Raw genomic sequence first — 20,375 nt, 5'->3', positions numbered from 1 at the left:
ACTAAAACTGTCAAGTACTTCTCCTTCTACCATATATGGCAAGCGATGAACCATCGTGTGTTTGAAGGAGATCTTGATGTGGCAAGCTTCTCAAAGATTATACAAGAAAGCAGCGTGATCATCTATACGCTCGGAAGCAAGCAAACCTCGGGAGATTGGTCTAGGGCTACCCATGCCGTGTTGTCAACCTACGATAAGTAAAATCCTAGAACTATAGTTCACCTACTTTGTAAATCCGGTTATGATTAGCCTCGATGAGAGGCGGAAGACATCCAAGTTGTAATCTTCAGCACCTCAAGGCTCGGCCTGAGCTTGAGGTTTTAGGTTGTATTGTAATTTTTAGTGCTTAATACAATTCATAATGATACCTATGGCCTCAAATTTGAAGATTTGAAGGGTGACTCTCCTACCATTAGTATTACTAGACCCTCGAATGGATGCCATGAAGGTAAAATAAAAACAAATGCGAAAATTTAATTGAGCATTTTAGGGCAGTTTTGTACGCTTGATTGGCGGGGGTAAAGCGCCCATAAGCAAATTTGGAGGTTTCTCTCTGAAAAAGTTTTATCCTTTTGTCGCCTCTTCGTTCGAAGGAGCTGGGGTAGAGTGTCAACTCTACCAAAAACGGCAGAGTGGAGGTGTGAGGGCAGTGTTCATGACATCAGCTTGGATTTCATGACATCAACTTGGTGGGGGTGTCACTGTGGCTTGCAGACGTGCTCTTAGTTCATCCACTCTCTACATTCATTTACTAGCAGCCCATGCATCTAGTGGCTTAACTTGTATCCTTATTGCACCTTACTAACTAATGAATGCATTTAAGCACTCTTTATAGCACTTAAAGCTACAGGTTGCACACCTCATACATATATAAAAATGCCACTGGCATGCAACACTATCTAGACTGCATGCCACTCTAAAGCACTAACCATGTGGGTGCAAGAAACACCCTTGTAATAGCATCCCCTACAAGAATACTACTTGACATAATGTGGAGAACTATCTGCTAGTTTTCTTCAATAATAATAATTTTTAATCATAGTCTTCATCCCTTGATCTGGTGCCCATTTCAAATCGCTCCTTGAATCAATTATCATTGTGAAGTACATGCATGACTATTGGAATTTTGAGCTTTTCAAAATTGTGTCCTGCTTGCAAGTAGTTTACTTGTGTAGCCTCGCTGCAAATGGTAGCAGCAACAAGTGTGCAAGATGAGGAACAACACGCTCCATGACAAAGGATTTAGCAATTTTGAGACTTGAGTCACCTCAAAGGTGCACCCAACACATCACTTGCTTCTATGTAAGTAATTGTAGATTTACAATATACATTATAGGGATGCTATATACCTACTGTATTGCCTTCTAAATCACCATAATTACCAACATACAAGTGATGTTGTTGATCTTTTGATTGAACTCCACTGTTAACAATTCCCTCGATGTTGCCCACACGTCACTGAACATCTACGCCTTTAATGGTCACTGCTTCAAAGCTTCACAAAGGAGCTCTAATTTGCAAGACATAGGCATCCTACAAAGCACACTTAATCCACAACCGTCTCTACAAAGATAATGCAGAATTGAAAGCACTCAAAGGCCGCAACTACGTAGTTACAACTATTCACTATCCTAGGTGAAATGAAATCTGAGAGCGAGAAGGACTAGAGAGAGAACAAGGACCTACATAGAAAGTCCGTTTCCCCTGAATTCTTGCTCAACATTCTAACAGCCTGCACTTCTTCTAGTCATCCTCATGGCTTGAAGGCATTAATGGTCACTGAGCCATCTCTTCTTCTGTTGGCTTTTCTCTACCTCACCCCCCACATAACCCCTCGAAACACACACACACACACACACACACACACACACACACACACACACACATGCTCGAAAAAACATATCCAAAGTACATCCATATAGTTGAAAGAAACCACAATGGAGAAAGGCATTGAAAGCCCACAACAAAAAGATTCTCTGTGTGTGTGTGTGTGTGTGTGTGTGTAGGGTCCTAGAATGGACTCTCCTCCCTTGCACACCAAGCGGTAGACCTGCGCTCTCATGCAAAGGTTGCATGCCTTCACACGGCCCCATCTTCCAGCATCGTGACTTCTTGGTGCCCTCATGGCAGCTTGCCTCCGACACTTTGTGGCCGTAGCATCTCCATGAGAGAGAGAGAGAGAGAGAGAGAGAGAGAGAGAGAGAGAGAGAGAGAGAGAGAGAGAGAGAGAGAGAGAGAGAGAGAGAGAGAGAGAGAGAGAGAGAGAGAGGGACTTCCACCTTCTTGGTGCACAACACCCTTCTCTCCATGTGAGTGCTTGTGATGGCTGTGGCCTAGCATCTGCCAAAGAGAGAAAACAAGTTAGTGTTGTGCCTAGCTCGTGGCCTCTATCCCCGGCCATGCTCCCCCTCCTTGTGCTTTTGCAACCACTCACCCTTGACGTTCCACCTTCCTGCACCATTAAGAGTTTTTTACCCCGCACAAGTCCACATCCACACACACACACAGCCCATGCCCCAAACCCTATTTGCATTTGTGGACCCAAAACCTACAAAATTCCAACCCATGCATGACAACATTTGTGCTTAGCCTGAGGCTATTGATGTGCAAACACACATGAGAGAAGAGAAATGTCTGCAATTTTTAGAAAGAATAGCTTGAGAGTCTACAACCATGAAGCTCTTCTTGCTTGTATCGCCTTGCTACACCCGCACTCCCTTATGCATCACATGCTTGTTTCTTTGAGCTTCACAAAACCGACCCTTGATCCTTGCACCTTCACATTCTCATGATGTTTTTGCACCCAAGCCCTCTCATTTTATGAGACGTTCCTCAAAGCAAAAGCTAAAATAATACGGAGTTTTGAGAGATTTTTATAATCATTCATATGACAACTCTACTAACCCAACCTTTCCACTCTAGGACACTAGAAGATATTTGAAGACCGTCTGCAATGATATCAAAGTCACTTCTAATTTTCTACCAATAGAAAATTAGAAAACAAGTCAATGTTTTTTTGTTATTTTTAGCCAAAAAAATAGAAAGCAACTCTAAGCCTTTGCCCTTTGGGTAGGCCAAAAATCTATTCTATAAGTCATCTACAACATAAGCATTAATGAGTATAATTTATGTAGTTGTTGCGAGAGGAGGCACAAAGCATTAATCATATGAGAAGGAAAATGTTGCTTTCAAAAATTCTACTTGAAAGCAGTGAATAATATAGTTGTTAGGTTGACGCGAGGGAAACTATTTGTAAATGTTAGGGCAACCAAGCATCCAAAAACCCAACCAATCTTTGTGAAGTTACATGTCTTAAATTTAGATTGTGTTGAGAAGGATAATCTCAAGAATATGGTTGCATATAACAGAACACTTTCAACGCTTTCAAAATGGTTTTACTTTCTTAGTGAAGCGAGAACTTTGGCCCTTGGCTAAAGCAATTTTTTATGCACACAAAAGAAAGATATGCACATCATGAACAACATGCAAGCATGTGGGAATTGCCATGCTGCTACAAAATAAGAATAAATTATTGGTAAAACATTCGCATTACTCTGCTTTGGTATCAAACTTGTGTTTTGAATCATCGTTCCACAGTAAAGTAGTGCAAATATAGTACCTCCTCTCATGGAATTAACATTCAATTGAAAGTTTAGCTACATCTCCTCACATAATCACTCATATTAGCATAGCTTAGCTTAGTAATTAGCATGGTAGAGGAGATGAGCATGCATTGAAGCTTGGCTCTTGGTTGGATTTGCATCACAAAGCCAAGAGTTGTTGGTGTAGGCCTCCCTTATCACAAGCTTGGAGTAGGTGGTAAGCTTTCCATTAAAGCTTGAGAAGGAGAGAGAGTCTTCTTTACTTCACACATGAGATTGTGTGAGTGTGTGTGTGATAATGCCTTGCAAAAATCGCCCCCCCCTCTCTCTTGGTCGACCCCTCTTGCTATTTGATCATGCTACCCTCTCATTGGACCTCCCTAGGGCTAGCCAATGACAATTAAGCAGCATAAGTGATAGCCTTCTGACATGTGTCCCCCTTTCCCCTTTTGTGAGATCTTTAGGTAATTTAATAATTCAACTAAACTCTCATTGGACCCCTTTGCCTCCTGGCCAATAGGAATCAGGCAAGCCATTTGGGCTGTTGAATGCTCATTGGACCCCTTGGGAGACTGTCCAGTAGTCTTCTAGAGGGCTTAATTCTCATTGGTTCTTTTATTAAGTGTTTTTAAATTAATTAAACTAGATTTACTCTAGCCTAATTCTCATTGGTCCACCTGCAAGGCCATCCAATAGGATTTGGGTACACCTTGTGGGCATCTGGCCTAGGGAGCTGACACGTGTCCCTCATTCCCTTTGTGTAAAGGGAGCTTGTGTGTGTTTCTCTCTCATCCCCTACAAGCAAGGATCGCCCCCTCCTATGTAGGGATTTGTAAAGACTTTTGGGACACACACAAAGCATCCAATTCCCCCCATGGTTGACCTTTGGACACAAGCTTTGAATTTTGGAACCTTAGCATTTTGGAAGTCTTAATGGGCTGAACCTTAGGGTCTTTTTAGCCCATTGTTGCACATGGCTCTTTTGAAGATGGCCCCCCCTATGGATCTCTATTGTGGCCGATCTGCTAGCTTAACCAATATTCTAGCCTTTTCTCCCCTTGCACTTCCCCATATTAAATGATTAGTTTAACATGAGAAAATCATTTAGGAGAATTAGATATTGATTATTATGACAATTGTGGCTTCATTCCATGTGCCCCCTTTAGAGGCATCCCTACTACCAATCTTATAATAGTATGATCCGTGGATTAAGTCAAATGTGTAAATTTCAATTAATAAAGCATTTTTACATTTTCTCACAATTTGAGCTTATATGTGGAGGAACTACTTCATGAGTCCATTACTCCTTCATGCCCATGAAAAACAATTTGGAGTATCTTTGCCTTTCGTGGGACTATTGAAAATGCATAGTGTGTGCATTGCCTAAGAGGCCCACATAATATATGAAGACACATAGATAGAGATAACTCTTTGATTCATTTGATCATGTTGATTACATACTTATATGGCACGTTATGGTGTGTCTTCACAAATCACATGTATGTGCACACTTGTTTTGCAAAACACTCCCCTATCATGGAAGTATGTGTATAAGAGAATTTCATGCAAGCTATATTAAAGTGCTTTATTGATGGTCTACGTTCAATCTAAGAGTGCTCTACAAGCCTAAAACCTTAAAACACTTAATGGATTAATAATTAGACAACATTGAGCTAAAACAAGTATTGTCATATTTTGCAGATGGTTGGACTACATTCACATCCCACTCAACATGGCCAATATTCACATCTGCTTAAAGAGAACTAATGACATGGTTATCACCCTCAAGACTATCTTCAAAACCAAATAAATAAGATGGGATCACAACATGTGATCCCAATGAGAGGCTTAAGGACAAGGAACAAGATGATCCACCCAACCATCCCTCCCAATACTTATAGGCAGGTCACCGTGCTAGTTCCCCATTGGTCCATTCCCGGTCCTTGGCCTCACATTATCCCCCCCTTAGAGAAGTGTTTTTTTCCTTGAAAACAAAAGCGGGGTATATTTTCTTAAGAATACTAATGTTTTCCCAAGTGGCACTTTTTTCAGGTCTTTCTTTCCACTTAACTAATGCTTGGCAACGATCATGATGACAATATATAAATCATGATAGTCAGGAATGCGCTCAGGTTCATGAGGCTGGGTTGGAGGTTCAATGAAATTGACCAAAACTTGGTGATCAACTTACATGAAAAATCGGATGAATGTGAGAGTGCATGTGTAAAGACAGTTTGAAGTCCATATCTCCAACTCGCTTTATTTTGAATGGGCCATAATATTTAGGAGATAACTTAGGCAAAGGACTAGTTTTTAGACTTTCTAAATGCTATGGAGTGCGTACGAATATTTCTTCACCTTCCATAAAAGTGACTTGCTGACGTTTCCCATTAGCACACTTCTTGTATCTATCCTATACTTGTCGAACATTTTGACAAGCAATTTTTAGCATATCCATATGGCCTTGGATAAAGTCCTTGACTTATTGAATTTTCTCAGTATCCAACCAATTGCAACTAGTGATTTAGGTTGAAAACCCTACATAAGCATGAAGAGAATAAACCTAGTAGTAACATGCTTTGCGCTATTAGAAGCAAATTCCAAAATAGGGAGATAATCTTCCCTATTGGATTGCTTCTTTCTAAGGTACACTTGTAGCATACCTCTAGCACTTGATTAACTCGTTCAGTCTGCCCATCCTCTCTGGATGATCTGCATTATTGAGATTCAATTGTGTTCCCAACCTTTTAAAGATAGCCCTCCAGAATTGATAGTTAAACTTGGGATCACGATCACTCACAATATTGCTAGGCAATCCATATAATCTATACATATTTTCAACAAACAACTTCTTTGGAGTTTTAATGGTGGACTTGGTTGGAATTAGCTTACAAAGTTTATTCAACCTATCTACAATCACCCATACCAAATCTTTATCTTGTACAATGTTTGGTAGACCCACATGTTGGAATTAGGGTTGTAGGAAAACACACACAGCTTGGAGAAGATGAAGGAAGCTCAAGGCACACAACAGAGAGTGTATCACTTAGTGTGCAATGGAAAGATAGATAGCCCTAGAATGATGGGCATATATACAATGCACGGGGAAAAAAACCTCCTAGTGAGGGAAAAAATGCCCCGTTGGTCCTAAGTGTGTTCACACACATCACTACCTCATGTAGATGACAACAAATCCCCCCTGGAGTGATGCGGTGAACGAGAGCTGGCACATGAGTAAAGGGAAATTCCATGCCTTGAGGACATGATCAATCCACAGAGGGGAGTAAGCCCAAAGCTTTGCAGAAATCTTTGAACTTCTCACAAGATAATGCCTTTGTGAAAATATCTGCAAGATTGTCCAATGTTGGCACATAAGCCAAGCTGATTTCTCCTATTGAGAGCCTCTCCCTGACATAGTGACAATGCACCTCAATGTGCTTTGTGCAAGCATGAAAAACTGGGTTTCTCGCAACTGCCAATGCGCTCTGACTATCAGTGTAGATAGTGTTGGTAGTGTCTTGTCCAACACCCAAATCAGCCATAAGGCGTCTGAGCCATACACACTCAATTGTAGCTGTGAAGGTTGTCATGTACTCAGCCTCACAACTAGAAGTGGCCATAGTAGGTTGCTTCTTGCTCAACCATGATATACATGAACTGCGAAGCATGAAACAAAAACCACTTGTGGACACTCACGTGTCAAAACAATCAGCCAAATATGAGGCCGAAAAAGCATGTAAGTATGGCGGCAATGATCCCTCCTTGGGATAAAACAAGCTAAGATGTAAAGTGCCACTCAAGTAGCAAAAAATCCTCTTGATTTCCTGCCAACGCTTAGACCCTGAACTATGCATACATTTGCTGACTTATGAGACTGCAAACTGAATATACGGCCTCATGTTGCATACATAAATGAGGCACCCAACAGCAGTTTGGTAAAGAGTGACATCAGCAGGATCACCAGCATCATGTAGACTCAACTTCAAACCTGTTTCCATGGGAGTGGCAATAGTACATTTTGAGACATTTTCAGCCATCCATGCCTGGAGTAATCATCAGTGAAAGTCACAAAGTAAAGGTAATTGCCCAAGGACGGAGTTTGCATGGGCCCACAAACATCACTATGCACAAGCTGCAACCTGCATGTGGCCCTAACTCAACTATCCTTTGGAAAATTAACGTTGCATCTTACACAAAATATAGGCGGCAAAGAAGCATCCATATCAGATTTCTGCAAACGCAGCAAACTAGCAAAATTCAGATGACGAAAACGTGCATGCCAAAGTTTTGCATCTGAAATAGCCTTTGAATAAAAACTGCATTTGCAAAATTCTGCCCACACTTGTCATACAAAGTGAGCTTATACAGCCCACGACATAAAATGCCAGATGCTACAATTTCATCATCGAAACTGAGATCATATACTACACATTTTTGTCATCCACAAATTTGACTACAAGACCAAGTCTAGCAAGTGCAGATACAGACAAAAGATTCTTCTTGATACCAGGTACATAAAGTGCATCAACAAGTGTGAAAGAACTGCCATTTGCAGCAGTAAGCACAATCTTTCCAACTCCCTGAACCGGATAAGAGGCATTGTTGGCATAAGTAACTGAATTCGCATGAGGGACAGACTCAAGAGAGGTGAACAAATCACGATGTGAGGTAATGTGATTTGTAGCACCACTGTCAAAATGCCACACATGTGAATATGCAGCAACTTACATGCATGCATCATGGACAACAGGACTATAGGTACACTCTGCACTAAAATCCCATTTTGCATCAACATCAGGATCACAGTCTCCTTTTACAGAAGACTCAACAATAGCTGCATTTGTAGTGGAACCAGCATTTGCAGTGGAACTACCTTTTTTCTTCTTAGCCTCTTTTGCCTTTAACTTAGGACACTGCTTGATCAAGTGATCATTAGCTTTACAAGAATGGCAACGCATCTTCTTTTCACTACAAGAGGTTGTGTGCTCTTGTGACGCTTTTAGCGATGGAAATACACTGGGTTTTTATAACCCCCGGCGTCGCTAAGAGCGTTGCTACAAGCGTTGATATGGGGACGTCGCTACAAGCGTCGCTATATGCGTCGCTATATAGCAACGATTATAGCGACGCTGCAGAGCCATCTATAGCGACGTTTATAGCAACGCTGCAGAGCCTTATATAGCGACGTTCATATCGACACCCGAGAGGAAAATTTTTTGGTGATAGGGCATTGAATGCCCTACCACCCATCAACCATATTGAATGTTTCATTAATTGATTCACCTTTGAAAAAAAGTGCAAAGGTAGATATAGACCCAAAATAGTCACCCACAAGACAATATAACCATTAACTCCATCATCCATAGTACGTATTGTTTGCAAAATAAAGATAGAAAGTGACAAGCGTGAATTGATGAAAGTAAATCAATGACAATTGTACACATAGGCAAAATCACTTGATTGTTAAACTTTGCAAATGTAATAGTCACAAACCATTGTCATTATTTCAAAAATATACATGGTTTTCAAAAAGACATATGAAAGTCGTCTTATGATACATAAGCTATGACAAAAAGAAACTAATGCTATCTAGCTATGGCTAAACTGACGTCGTCTAATCAGAAGTCTCATCGCGTCCAAGCGGCGTATCTGTCGGATTCTGCAAAAAAAAACAATAAGACAGCTTTTTGTAAGTATAAACATATAGCGACGTTTATAAAAAAATACAACAAATAGAAAAGAATAAACCCTAATACTAACCATGCCGCCGCAAGAACTGAGAATGTCTATAAGAGTGTTTAAGCCCTTCCTGCCTGCGTACTCACGCTCGTACGGTGTGGGATCACGTCCTGTCATCAACCACTGTCAAAACATACAAAGAATCCATTATGTTAGAATTTAAAAACCCATAAACCCTAAACTATCAAACATAGAGAGCAATGAGAAAACACTTACAAAGTTGGCCTTAAATGATGTCCACCCGCCGCTCCCTAAGTGGTGCGAGCTCCCTGCATCTACTCGCGCTCTGGCTGCCTCCTTTTGTTGCTTCCACTTGTCGAGATTCTCGTGTGCTGCTTTCTTCGCATTCTTCCAATCTTCTTTCGCCAGCCAATCTGATCTGTTCCACCCATGCTTGATTTCTTTTTGCACTTCGGAACTCTTGTGCTTGCAGTATTCGTGCATTCGAACCTTCATCACGTCTTCATTGAAGCGGTCATCCTGTGTTAGAACGGGAAACTCGTCATGAAGCATGATGATGACTCTGTCTTTTAAATCATTCGGTACTTCACTCCAGGTGTTTAGTATGTAGTGTCTAAACACCTGAGAGCAAAGACCGCGCATGCGCGAAATCACCTTCTTGCCTTCATCATCCAAGATGATGCCGTCGCTGAAGTCGACGGAGTAAGGCAAGCCCTCTCGCCGCTAACGCATGAACCTGTGTGTCCCGGCAAGGGTCTCTAGCGGCGTGTCAATGGGGGTACGGACGTCAGGTGTCTCCACTGGAGTTTGAGCCCCGAAGCGAGGAGTGTCCACTGGAGTGACTCCTAGAGGAGTAGCTAGTGGTGTGTAGCTCCTAGGCACGGCAATCAGCTGCGCAAAACCTGGTGTCGATGATGGTGCCGTGGCTGGTGTCGGGACGGGCAAAGAAGGGGAGGGTAAAGAGCCTCGTCGAACACGAGGCGGTGTCAAAGCATCGGTGGCGGCATCCCCATAACAACCGTCACTGCCACCACTAGAGCGCCGGCACCTAGACGAGTATGAAGATCGTCTCGTCGACACCGAAGCTTCAGAGCGTGCTAAATGCTCCGAAACAAAGGGAGATGCGGATGGAGTAGGAACGCGCGATGGTGCACCAGAGCGATGAAGCTCCACGTACCACTGTCTCTGCTGGGGTGACAAAGAAGAAAGAAAATTCTCATCATCCATACCTGCATTAAACACACGAACATTTAAACTTAATATTGAATGAATGGAGTAGAAAACATGGACAAGTAGAGAGAGAGAGAGAGAGAGAGAGAGAGAGAGAGAGAGAGAGAGAGAGAGAGAGAGAGAGAAAGAGAGAGAGGAGGAGGAGGTGCTCGTCGTCCCTGCTTGTGAGAACATACCCAGAGCATACGTACCTGGAGTGGACGCAAAGACCATTAAATACAATGACGTAATGATGCATATAAATGCAATGATGAAATGACGCGTTCTTCTTCTATTCAACTTGAGTGATGGAAGAGGCAAGTCAATAACTCAGAATTTTCAATCAAGAGAGAGAGAGAGAGAGCACAATCAAATATTGCAGTCGAAAAACCAGATGGTGGAGCTGCATGTGGCCATGGATTGCCCAGGATGTGAGCACAAAATCAAAAGAGCGTTATACAACATGGAATGTACTTAGAGAGCCAGAGTTTTTACAAAACAGAGCAAAATTGTTCAAAACGGAGAATGATACAAGAATCCGAACTATCTCTTTCTTTTTTGACGTAGAACTTGAAGGTGCTTGTAGCTTTGGAATGTTCAAAGTCTAGCAGCAACGTGTTCTTCTTCTATTCAACTTGAGTGATAGAAGAGGCAAGCCGATAACTCAGAATTTTCAATCAAGAGAGAGAGAGAGAGAGAGAGAGAGAGAGAGAGAGAGAGAGAGAGAGAGAGAGAGAGAGAGAGAGAGAGAGAGTGCACAATCAAATCTTGCAGTCGAAAAACCAGGTGGTGGAGCTGCATGTGGCCATGGATTGCCCAGGATGTGAGCTCAAAATCAAAAGAGCGTTATACAACATGGAAGGTACTTAGAGAGCCAGAGTTTTTACAAAACGGAGCAAAATTGTTCAAATACAATATTTATGGCTTTAAGAGATCTCTCTCTCATCCTCGCATAGCTCAGCATAACTTCCTATATCTATATAGAGCTCTCCGTTTAAACAGATGTCCTCCGTTTCATTTTGTAGATCCTCTGCATGCACCCCCATAGAGAGTAGCAGCTTGATGTTTGTCTGGCACCACCTCAACCGCTTCTGACTGAACATCTTCTCCGATCTCCTCCATTGATGCCGCTGTGATTGGCACATGGTAGCCTTCATACGTCCGTGCACTACGAGGGGCTACCTCTATGACGTACCACCAGTTTGATGCAGACTTTGTAGGATGAAATATCACCTGCCAGAGCCACATAACTTACATGAGAGCTTCCAAGCACATAAATTCTAAAATGGGATGTTAACTATTTACATACTTACTTGTTCACAATGCTCAAGTAGTACAAAAGTGTCTCTTAGGTCAGTCCATTTCTTATTTGAATCCACCTCAAGAAAACCAGACTCTCCTCTATGCACAGTAGCGTTGCGACCCTCTATGATTATCTTGAACCATTGTACGTCGAACAAGTCGACAAAAAATCCTTTATAATCGATCCTCAAAATCTCTTGTAGCGTGTCGAAGTAAGTGAGTTCCGCCACCACAGGATCTGCATCAGAGGACTGTCATCGACTAGACTGTTCAAATTTTACCATGATTCCACAATCTTGAGTAAAACGCTTTTTGTCGATCCGTTCCACCCTAAAATATCGACCTTTACACCATGCTGCTGTGTATGACTTATACTACAACCAACAAAGATTATGAGTGGCCGTTCAAACATCTAGAAAGTCACTAGTTGTACATTGCAAACTTACCTTGGTCGCGCAACCCCGAGAGTACTCCCACTCTTCCTCAGTCACTTCTTCACCGCACTGTTGTGCGCTTTTCAATTGGTTGTGCAACCATATGAAGCTCATGAATGTTGGTAGGCTCTCCAGACCCGTCGGATAGTGCATCGGTGGTCGTCTTCCTCGTCTCCACTCGATTCGTGCCCTTTGTTGCTCTTGCTTTGCATCCTCATATTGTGAAATCCACTTTTGCATCACTAGATTGTGAAGCATGCAAAATCGGTTGATTTTAGCCTCTAGATCTTCCGTCATCTTCTTCTCAACACCGAGATTGCACATGACAATCCCAGATATGCGCTCATCATCTATGGTTCACCATAGCGTGTCCCGGGCTTTATCAAATCCGTCTAGCCACTCTCCAATGTACACTAGGGACTCTCATACCAGCCAACCTTCTGCCATGCTACCCTTTGGACGTGCCTTCTGACACACATATCCCTTGAGCGTTTTCATGAAACGTTCTAAAAAGAACATCCATCTGGAATGTATTGTGCCAGCTATTTCCACCTCATGAACAATGTGAACAAGAAGATGCACATGAATGGTTAGCATGGTAGTAGAAAAATGTTTCTCAAACATGCACACAACCTCCGCAGCGTTTAGTTTGGTGAATGGTATGGAGTCTACGTTGATCTCCTTTTGTGAGATCCATTGCACCAACTTTGCAAGTTTGTAGATTGTGTTACAGACGTCAAGAGACAAACATCCCTCAATGGCAACCGGTAAAATAAACTGCAAAACACGTGCAGCAATGATATTAAAGTCCACACACGAATTTGTTACACAATTCCCACTATGATATATTCCACTATGAACATACCTGACACATTTTATGCCAGTCATTTGACTTCAAACCGGTAAGCTTTTCTTCTTTAGTAAAACACGTTCGGAGCGAGTGCATTACACCAATGGGGGTCCGCAAAGATCGAATGGTCTCTTTTACTTTGCGTTCTTGGGCTCCTGTGAAAATCCATGGTGCTTTAGGGAGTTTTATCGATCCATCAGACGTTGTTTGCGGCCAATATTGCTCCATACGATCCACATTTCTAAGGTCAACTCTGGCTCCCAAAGTATCTTTCTTGCCAGTCAGATGGTCCCATAGTAGATTACCCACATTCTTGAATATGTGCATTGGATCGAGCAAGTGATTGATCATGAGTCGGGGCTAGTATGGTAACTCGTACCATAGATATAGTCTCTTCATCCCTGGGGACAATCCATCAGCACACATCTCTTTCTGCTCTAACCATGCTTGTGCAGATATCCTCGGTGGCTCTCTTCCCAAAAAGCCGTCGCATAACACATGATTCTCTGGAAGATACGCTTGATGACCTTCGTAGATTTGCTTCGTCAATGAGGGCGCCCTACGTGCATTCAGTCTAGGTCCACATGTGACACATGCTCTGTATCCGCTTGTTTGAAGCCCTGCATTTATACACATGATAATAGATCAGCTTAAGAAAAACCAAGATTTACAGTGTCTGAGTGAGGAGTGTAAATAGATCACCTGAGCATTCTATTAGTTTGGGATAGTCATGCATGGTCCACATTAGAATGCCTCTGATCAAAGCATTCCGTCCACCTGTGTGTTGGCTCATATCCACCACTTCTATGCCAATCCACAATTGTTGTAGCTCTTCCAATAGTGGAAGAAGATACACATCCATATTCTTCACTTTATATCGCCCCGTCACAATCAAGCTTAGCCATAGGTGCCCCTTCTTTGTAGTCAACCATGTGGGAATGTTGTAGTTGACGATGACAACGGGCCATACACTGTAAGATGTTGATCTTTGACCAAATGGATTTATGCCATCCATAGCCAGGCCTAAGCACAAATTTCGAGCTTCCCTGGAAAAATCCGACCATGTTCCATCTATATGTTTCTAGGCTACACTATCTACAGGAATCCGTAGCACACCATCCGAAGATTTATTCTCCTCATGCCATGATGCTAGGGCGGCCATGGACTTACATTCGAAGAAATGATTGATGCGAGGAAGCAGAGGAAAATGTTGCAAAACCTTTTGCGAAATTTTTGTTCCGTGCAGATCTACTCGATATCTCTCGAAATCACATTTCGGACACTTCTCCATGTCTATGTATTCCCCTCTGAAAAGAATGTAGTCATTAGGACAAGCGTGGATCAAATTGTAATCCATACCCAAGTTTCACAAAATCTTTCTTGCTTCCTCTCGGGAATCTGGCATCACATTATCAGCTGGTAGTATGTGCTCTTTGAGCAATCTACACAACATAAAAATACGGTACAATTGTGTAAAAATCTATCAGATCATTATACATTTAGAGTTTTATTAAAGTAAACTAATTGTAATAGATTACCTGAAAAGCGTTGTGACGCTAGTGTCACTCCATCCAAACTTTGCCTGCATGTTAAGAAGAACCAGGAGCACTTTCAATCTAGACACACGTGCTCCATTATACAATGGCGTATCGGCTTCACTTTTCATATCATCATAGATAAGCCTTTCTGAATCCATGATCGTCTCGATCATTTCATCAATCTCGGGCTCAAACATTGCCTCGTTGGGAATGTGGTCTGCATGATCATCCCCTGAGCTGTCAGAGGCTACATCTTGTGGCCTCACATATGCTGCTTGACCAAAGCGCCTGCGCGAACACGTCTATTGGGTTGCAAGATTGCTGCCTGTTGGCCAGCGTCAGAGTCCGATGAGTTATAATTGGCAACAACTCGATCTATAATAGATGGATCGAACTTGCCAAATTTGCGAACGTGCTGCAAAGAAACGCGTCTTGTCCGTCGCACAGCATGCTTGCAATGATTACAAGGACATAAGATCCTCGTTGAGAGATAGGTGTTTCGGTTGGACGGCCCCACATCCTCGTCACTACTCATAATGATGGTAAAAATCTTATAACCTAGACAACAAATTTAATCTTCTATTGGCATTCTTGGTCTTTTATCTCTCTCTCTCTCTCTCTCTCTCTCTCTCTCTCTCTCTTTGTTCACACTGTAAACTATCTCACATTCTCTAGTCATGTCCAATCCCCGCACACCTCGGTCTAGAGGTGCACAGAGATCAGAACCACCGGGTTATAATCTTGTCTTTATTGGTCAATGCTTATATTTGTGGGTACAAGAAATCTACACACCCACGTCTACATGATACTGCATGTAGTGGACAAAACCCCTTTGCCTCTTCTCTAGCTAAAGCATTTCACAACATCTTAACATCTTTTCACAGTAGATCTTTTCACCATTCGTCTAACTCTAATTTTTTTACCGTAATCTCGAAGTTAGACTCTAATATAAAAACTCAATCCAAAATCTTATCTTAAATCTAACCTAATTGAACATGTGGTGATTTGCTCCATTGAAGGGTAAAAGACATACCAAACTCTTCTTCTCAACTTTTAGAGCTGCAATGTGAGATCTAGAGTGCTCCTCCTCTGACAATCTGCAAGCTTTCTCCAATTTGCCCATCAGGGAGGTGGTCTCTCCCAGCAGAATTAATCTGAGAACAAAGCGTCAACAGGTAATAACGTAAATAAACATAAATCTAATCTAATATAACGTAAATCTAAATCTAATGTAAATAAACCTAAATCTAATTTAATATAACGTAAATCTAAATCTAACGTAAATAAACCTAAATCTAATCAAACGTAAATCTAACTAAAAATAAATCTAAATCTAATCTAATCTAACTTAAATAAACCTAAATCTAATTTAACGTAAGTCTACATCTAACCTAATCTTTAACATCTTTTGGGATAGTTCCTACGACGTTAAAAATCTCTTCTTCTTTTGTGTGTGTGTGTGTGTGTGTGTGTGTGTGTGTGTGCCAATAAAAAGAGAAAAATGGTATAACCTTTCTATCACCCAAGTGTGATAGATTGGTTATGCCATTTCCCTCTTGAATAACAGGTCTTGAGTTCAACTCCTCCTTGGCTAGATCTTTAGATCTTTTTAATTAGTTTCCTACGACGTTAAATTAAACTCTCTTCTTCTCGGGTGTGTGTGTGTGTGGGTGTGTGTGCACGCCAATAAAAAAAGGAGAAAAATGGTATAACTTTTCTATCACCGAAGTGTGATAGATTGGTTATGCCATTTCCCTCATGAATAACAGGTCTTGAGTTCAACTCCCGTCGACTAGATCTTTAAGGTCTCTTGGGATAGTTTCCTATGATGTTAAGACTCTCTTCTTCTTCTTCTCTCTCTCTCTCTCTCTCTCTCTCTCTCTCTTCCTCTCTCAATGTGTGTGTGCATTCTTTGTTTATGCATGTGTGTGTGCGTTTTTGGTTTATGCATGCTCTCTCTCTCTTTTCCTCTCTCAATGTGTGTGTGCATTCTTTGGTTATGCATGTGTGTGTGCGTTTTTTGTTTATGCTTGTTCTCTCTCTCTCTCTCTCTCTCTCTCTCTCTCTCTCAAAAACACAATGTGTGTGTGTGTGTGTGTGTGTGTGTGAGAGAGAGAGAGAGAGAGAGAGAGAGAGAGAGAGGGAGAGACAAAGAGGGGAAGGGGACATGAGAGTGAGGAGAGGGAAGGAGCATACCTGGCTCTCCTTCCTCTCCTCTCGTGTGTGTGTGTGTGTGTGTGTGTGTGTGTGTGTGTGAGTGATTGTGGTGGAGAAGAAAAAGAGAGAGAGGGAGAGCGCGTTACCTTGCTTGCTTGCTTGAGCGCGCGCCAAAAACTCATATCTTAGAAAACTCAGATCTGAGATCTGAGTTTTCGAACGCTCTCGGTTATTTTTTTTATCCCTGACGGCGTCGCTATAGGCGTCGCTAAGTTACTTGTAATTTAGTGACGCCCATAGCGACGCCGTGGTTTTTCACATTTGAGCGTCGCACTCCGAGCGACGCTACTATTAAGTTCCTCTTGTAGTGTTTTGCCCTTGTCACCAAAATTTCTATATGAATTGCTGCCAACAGAAGCATTAGGAACATGTGATGTTCCACTCGCAGAAGAACCATAAGAAGTGGCTGCATTGCTATTATCACTCTTTCTTTGAGCAGCAATAAAATCCTGTTCAACTGCACGCTATCTAGTCCTGTTTTTTCTGGAATGCGAATCTTACAACAGCAATGTGCACAATGCATCAAACTTAACAACTTCAGGATATCCTTGGGTCATGAGTCTCCAAGTACTAGCAAAAGTTTGGTAAGAGTTTGGCAAGGCATGAAGAACAATCTGCACAAGGAAACTGTCTGAAATGAATTCACCTGCTAAAATAAGTTGCTCATTGATATCCTTGAGACCCGCAAGGAAAGTGTCCATATCATCTTCCTCATGCATAATCTTCGACTCCAGCTCTTTACGCAACAATGCAATTTTTGCCTCATTGCGGCTTGCATAAAGACCAACCAGAATATCCCAAGCCTGTTTTGCAGATATTGCTGAACGAATGTGAGGAGTAATGGTGCGCTTCACAGACAACGCAATCAATGCATGAGCCTACGCATCCTTTACATCCCAACAAGCTTGTTCTACCGTAGGCAAAACAAATATAACAGCAGCAAGACCTACCACATCCTCAACATCGCCTACATCCTCAGAACCAAGACGTACATCAATGCCCTACACAATATTCCAGATGCCCTTCGACACAAGAATATGTTGCATCATATAAGCCCACATAGGGTAATTGTCCCCATCCAATCTGTCCTCAACAACAAACATCTTGAACACATCTGTGTTGTTGTAAGCCATGGTAAATGTTGCACCTGATGTGAAAACTGCCCGAAAAAAGGAGAAACAAAGCGGGAACAACACGTGCTATATAGCACAAACCGTAGAGGACTGTAAGTGACATGTTATGCAAAAAATTACATTGATAGAAATTTTGAACAAAATGACAAAATAGCATGTGCAATAGTGCCTGTAGTGGAAACGCAAACTGAAATGAGCCCGAATCAAAAATTTGAGAAGACTAAGCTCTACGAGCTTATCCAAAAAATTTTCGACCTACAAACGCCCACCAAAGCTCATTGAAATCAGAGAAAGTGAGCAGATGTGTGCTAGAGCTACTGGCGACTAAGCTCGGGAGGACGCAACCTGCTCTGGTATCGATTCTTGGAATTACGGTTGCAAGAAAACACACACAAATTGGAGAAGATGAAGAAAGCTCAAGGCTCACAACAGAGAGTGTATTAATTAGTGTGCAATGGAAAGATAGATAGCCCTAGAATGATGGGCGTATATACAATGCACGAGGGGAAAAACCTCCTAGTGAGGGAAAAGATGCCCCAACGGTCCTAAGCGTGTTCACACACATCACTACCTCATGTATATGGTAACACCACAATGAAATCCATAGAGATACTCTCCCATTTACCATAGAAAATATCAAATGGATGCTAAATACCTCTTGCCTTCATGCACTCTGATTTATTAACTTTACATTTTTTGGTAATGCAAGAAGTAGTTTTGAACATACCCATGTAATCATGATTATTAAAATTGTCATCGTACTAGTGCATAAGTCTTCTTTATGCATGAGTGCCCTCACTTGGACTGTCATGACATTCATAAAGAGTTTAGTGCCAAATGCTTATGTCCATTAATACACAAACTCTCCCTTGGTGGAGTAAGTACCCAACATCAATGAAAAATTCTTCCATTTAGTTAATTTGTCATTTGAAAGAGGAGAACTGGATATGGAGGAAAAAGAGACACCACCAACATTGGAATGAGAAGGATCCCTCTTTTTGACATGACTCCACACCTTGGAGTATGCATCATCATGCTCACATTTACCCTTAAGAGACTCCAAAATTTCACTTTTAACTTCCATGAATAGAAGAGAATTGACCTCAGGCATTTGACTAAGAGTGTCAGCTACCACATTGTATCGTCCTTTACAATACCGGGGTTTGCATCATACTGCTAAAGAATCTCAACTCACCTTGGCCTTTCAACCCTGCAAATCGGATTGTTTTGCAACCGATTTTATACTTTCATAGCTAAACACTTTCAAACTGAGCACCATACAAATACTATCATAGCCTTTTTAAAGCGTAAACTATTGCATATGGCTCTCTTTCATAAGAAAAATAATTTTGCTGTGCAGAATTGAATTTCTTTCTTTCAAAAGAAATTGGTCTTTCCTCTTGAAGAAGAATTGCTCCAATAGCTTGATTGCTAGGATTTCTCTCAAGCACAAAAGGTTTCTTTGGATCAACAATAGTAAAATGGGCACAATAGCTAGAGTGACCTTAAGTGCATCGACACTTTGTTGTCGAGTTTCTCCCCAATGAAATGCTTTGCCCTTGGATTTCAACTGTATGTCATATGAACAACAATTTGTGCATAGTTTTAACAAACTGGTGATTAAAACCTACAAGTACTAAGAAAATTTGGAACTCTTCCAATTTTTTAGGAGAAGGCCATGTTTACATGCCTCAAATAGTGAATTTTGGCCTTCAAAAAATCACACTTGGATTTGTTAGCATCTAATTTGTGTTGTGGAAGAAGATCAAACACCTGCTTCACATGTTGTAAGCGCTCTTCCTCAGATGCACTCTAGACTAGAATATCATCTAGAAAAACAATGACAAGTTGCATTAGATACGTTTTCAAAACATTATACATGAGCATCATGAAAGTAGTTGGCACATGGTGTACTGCTATTGTTAATGAGAAAAAACGAGTACCTCATAAAACAACACCTTGAAAATCTTTTTTGAGTCGGTGTAGTAGTTGACAATGAGGAAAAACAAGCTATGGAAGCCAATTGTTTGTGCCAAGTCCATTTCCATTGCCAAGATACCTTGTTGAAATCAAATACAATCTTGATTATGAGTGCCAAAGTTCCTCTAAATTAACTTTTGGGGACAAAGTATCCATACCAAAATTCCTCTGAATTAAACGTGAAGCAATGCGAGCTTCAATGCTCTGAACCCCTTCGAACACCACTAGAGCCTACACGGTGGCATGCATTGGCTTCGAGAGAGCCAGTGGACATAGGTTGAGATGAATTTCCTTCCTTACCTATTGTACATACTACTAGGTCCTATAGCAATACCACTTATGTGCACATTGGCCTTTAAGTGGAAGATTGTTGGGGTAAAGGCGGTGTGCCTCTTACCCCGGTCAGACAT

At 41.6% G+C, this 20,375-nt stretch overlaps 1 pseudogene; it reads right to left on the bottom strand.

Moving 5' to 3' along the window:
• Window positions 1–9,216: 9,216 nt before the first annotated feature.
• On the bottom strand, window positions 9,217–19,096 carry LOC147439448 (uncharacterized; annotated as a pseudogene).
• Window positions 19,097–20,375: the final 1,279 nt, after the last annotated feature.

The sequence above is a fragment of the Adiantum capillus-veneris genome, chromosome 16, assembly GCF_014529385.1.
Source record: "Adiantum capillus-veneris isolate H3 chromosome 16, ASM1452938v2, whole genome shotgun sequence".
NCBI classification, from domain to species: Eukaryota; Viridiplantae; Streptophyta; class Polypodiopsida; order Polypodiales; family Pteridaceae; genus Adiantum; species Adiantum capillus-veneris.
This window is presented reverse-complemented; position numbering and strand designations above follow the sequence as displayed.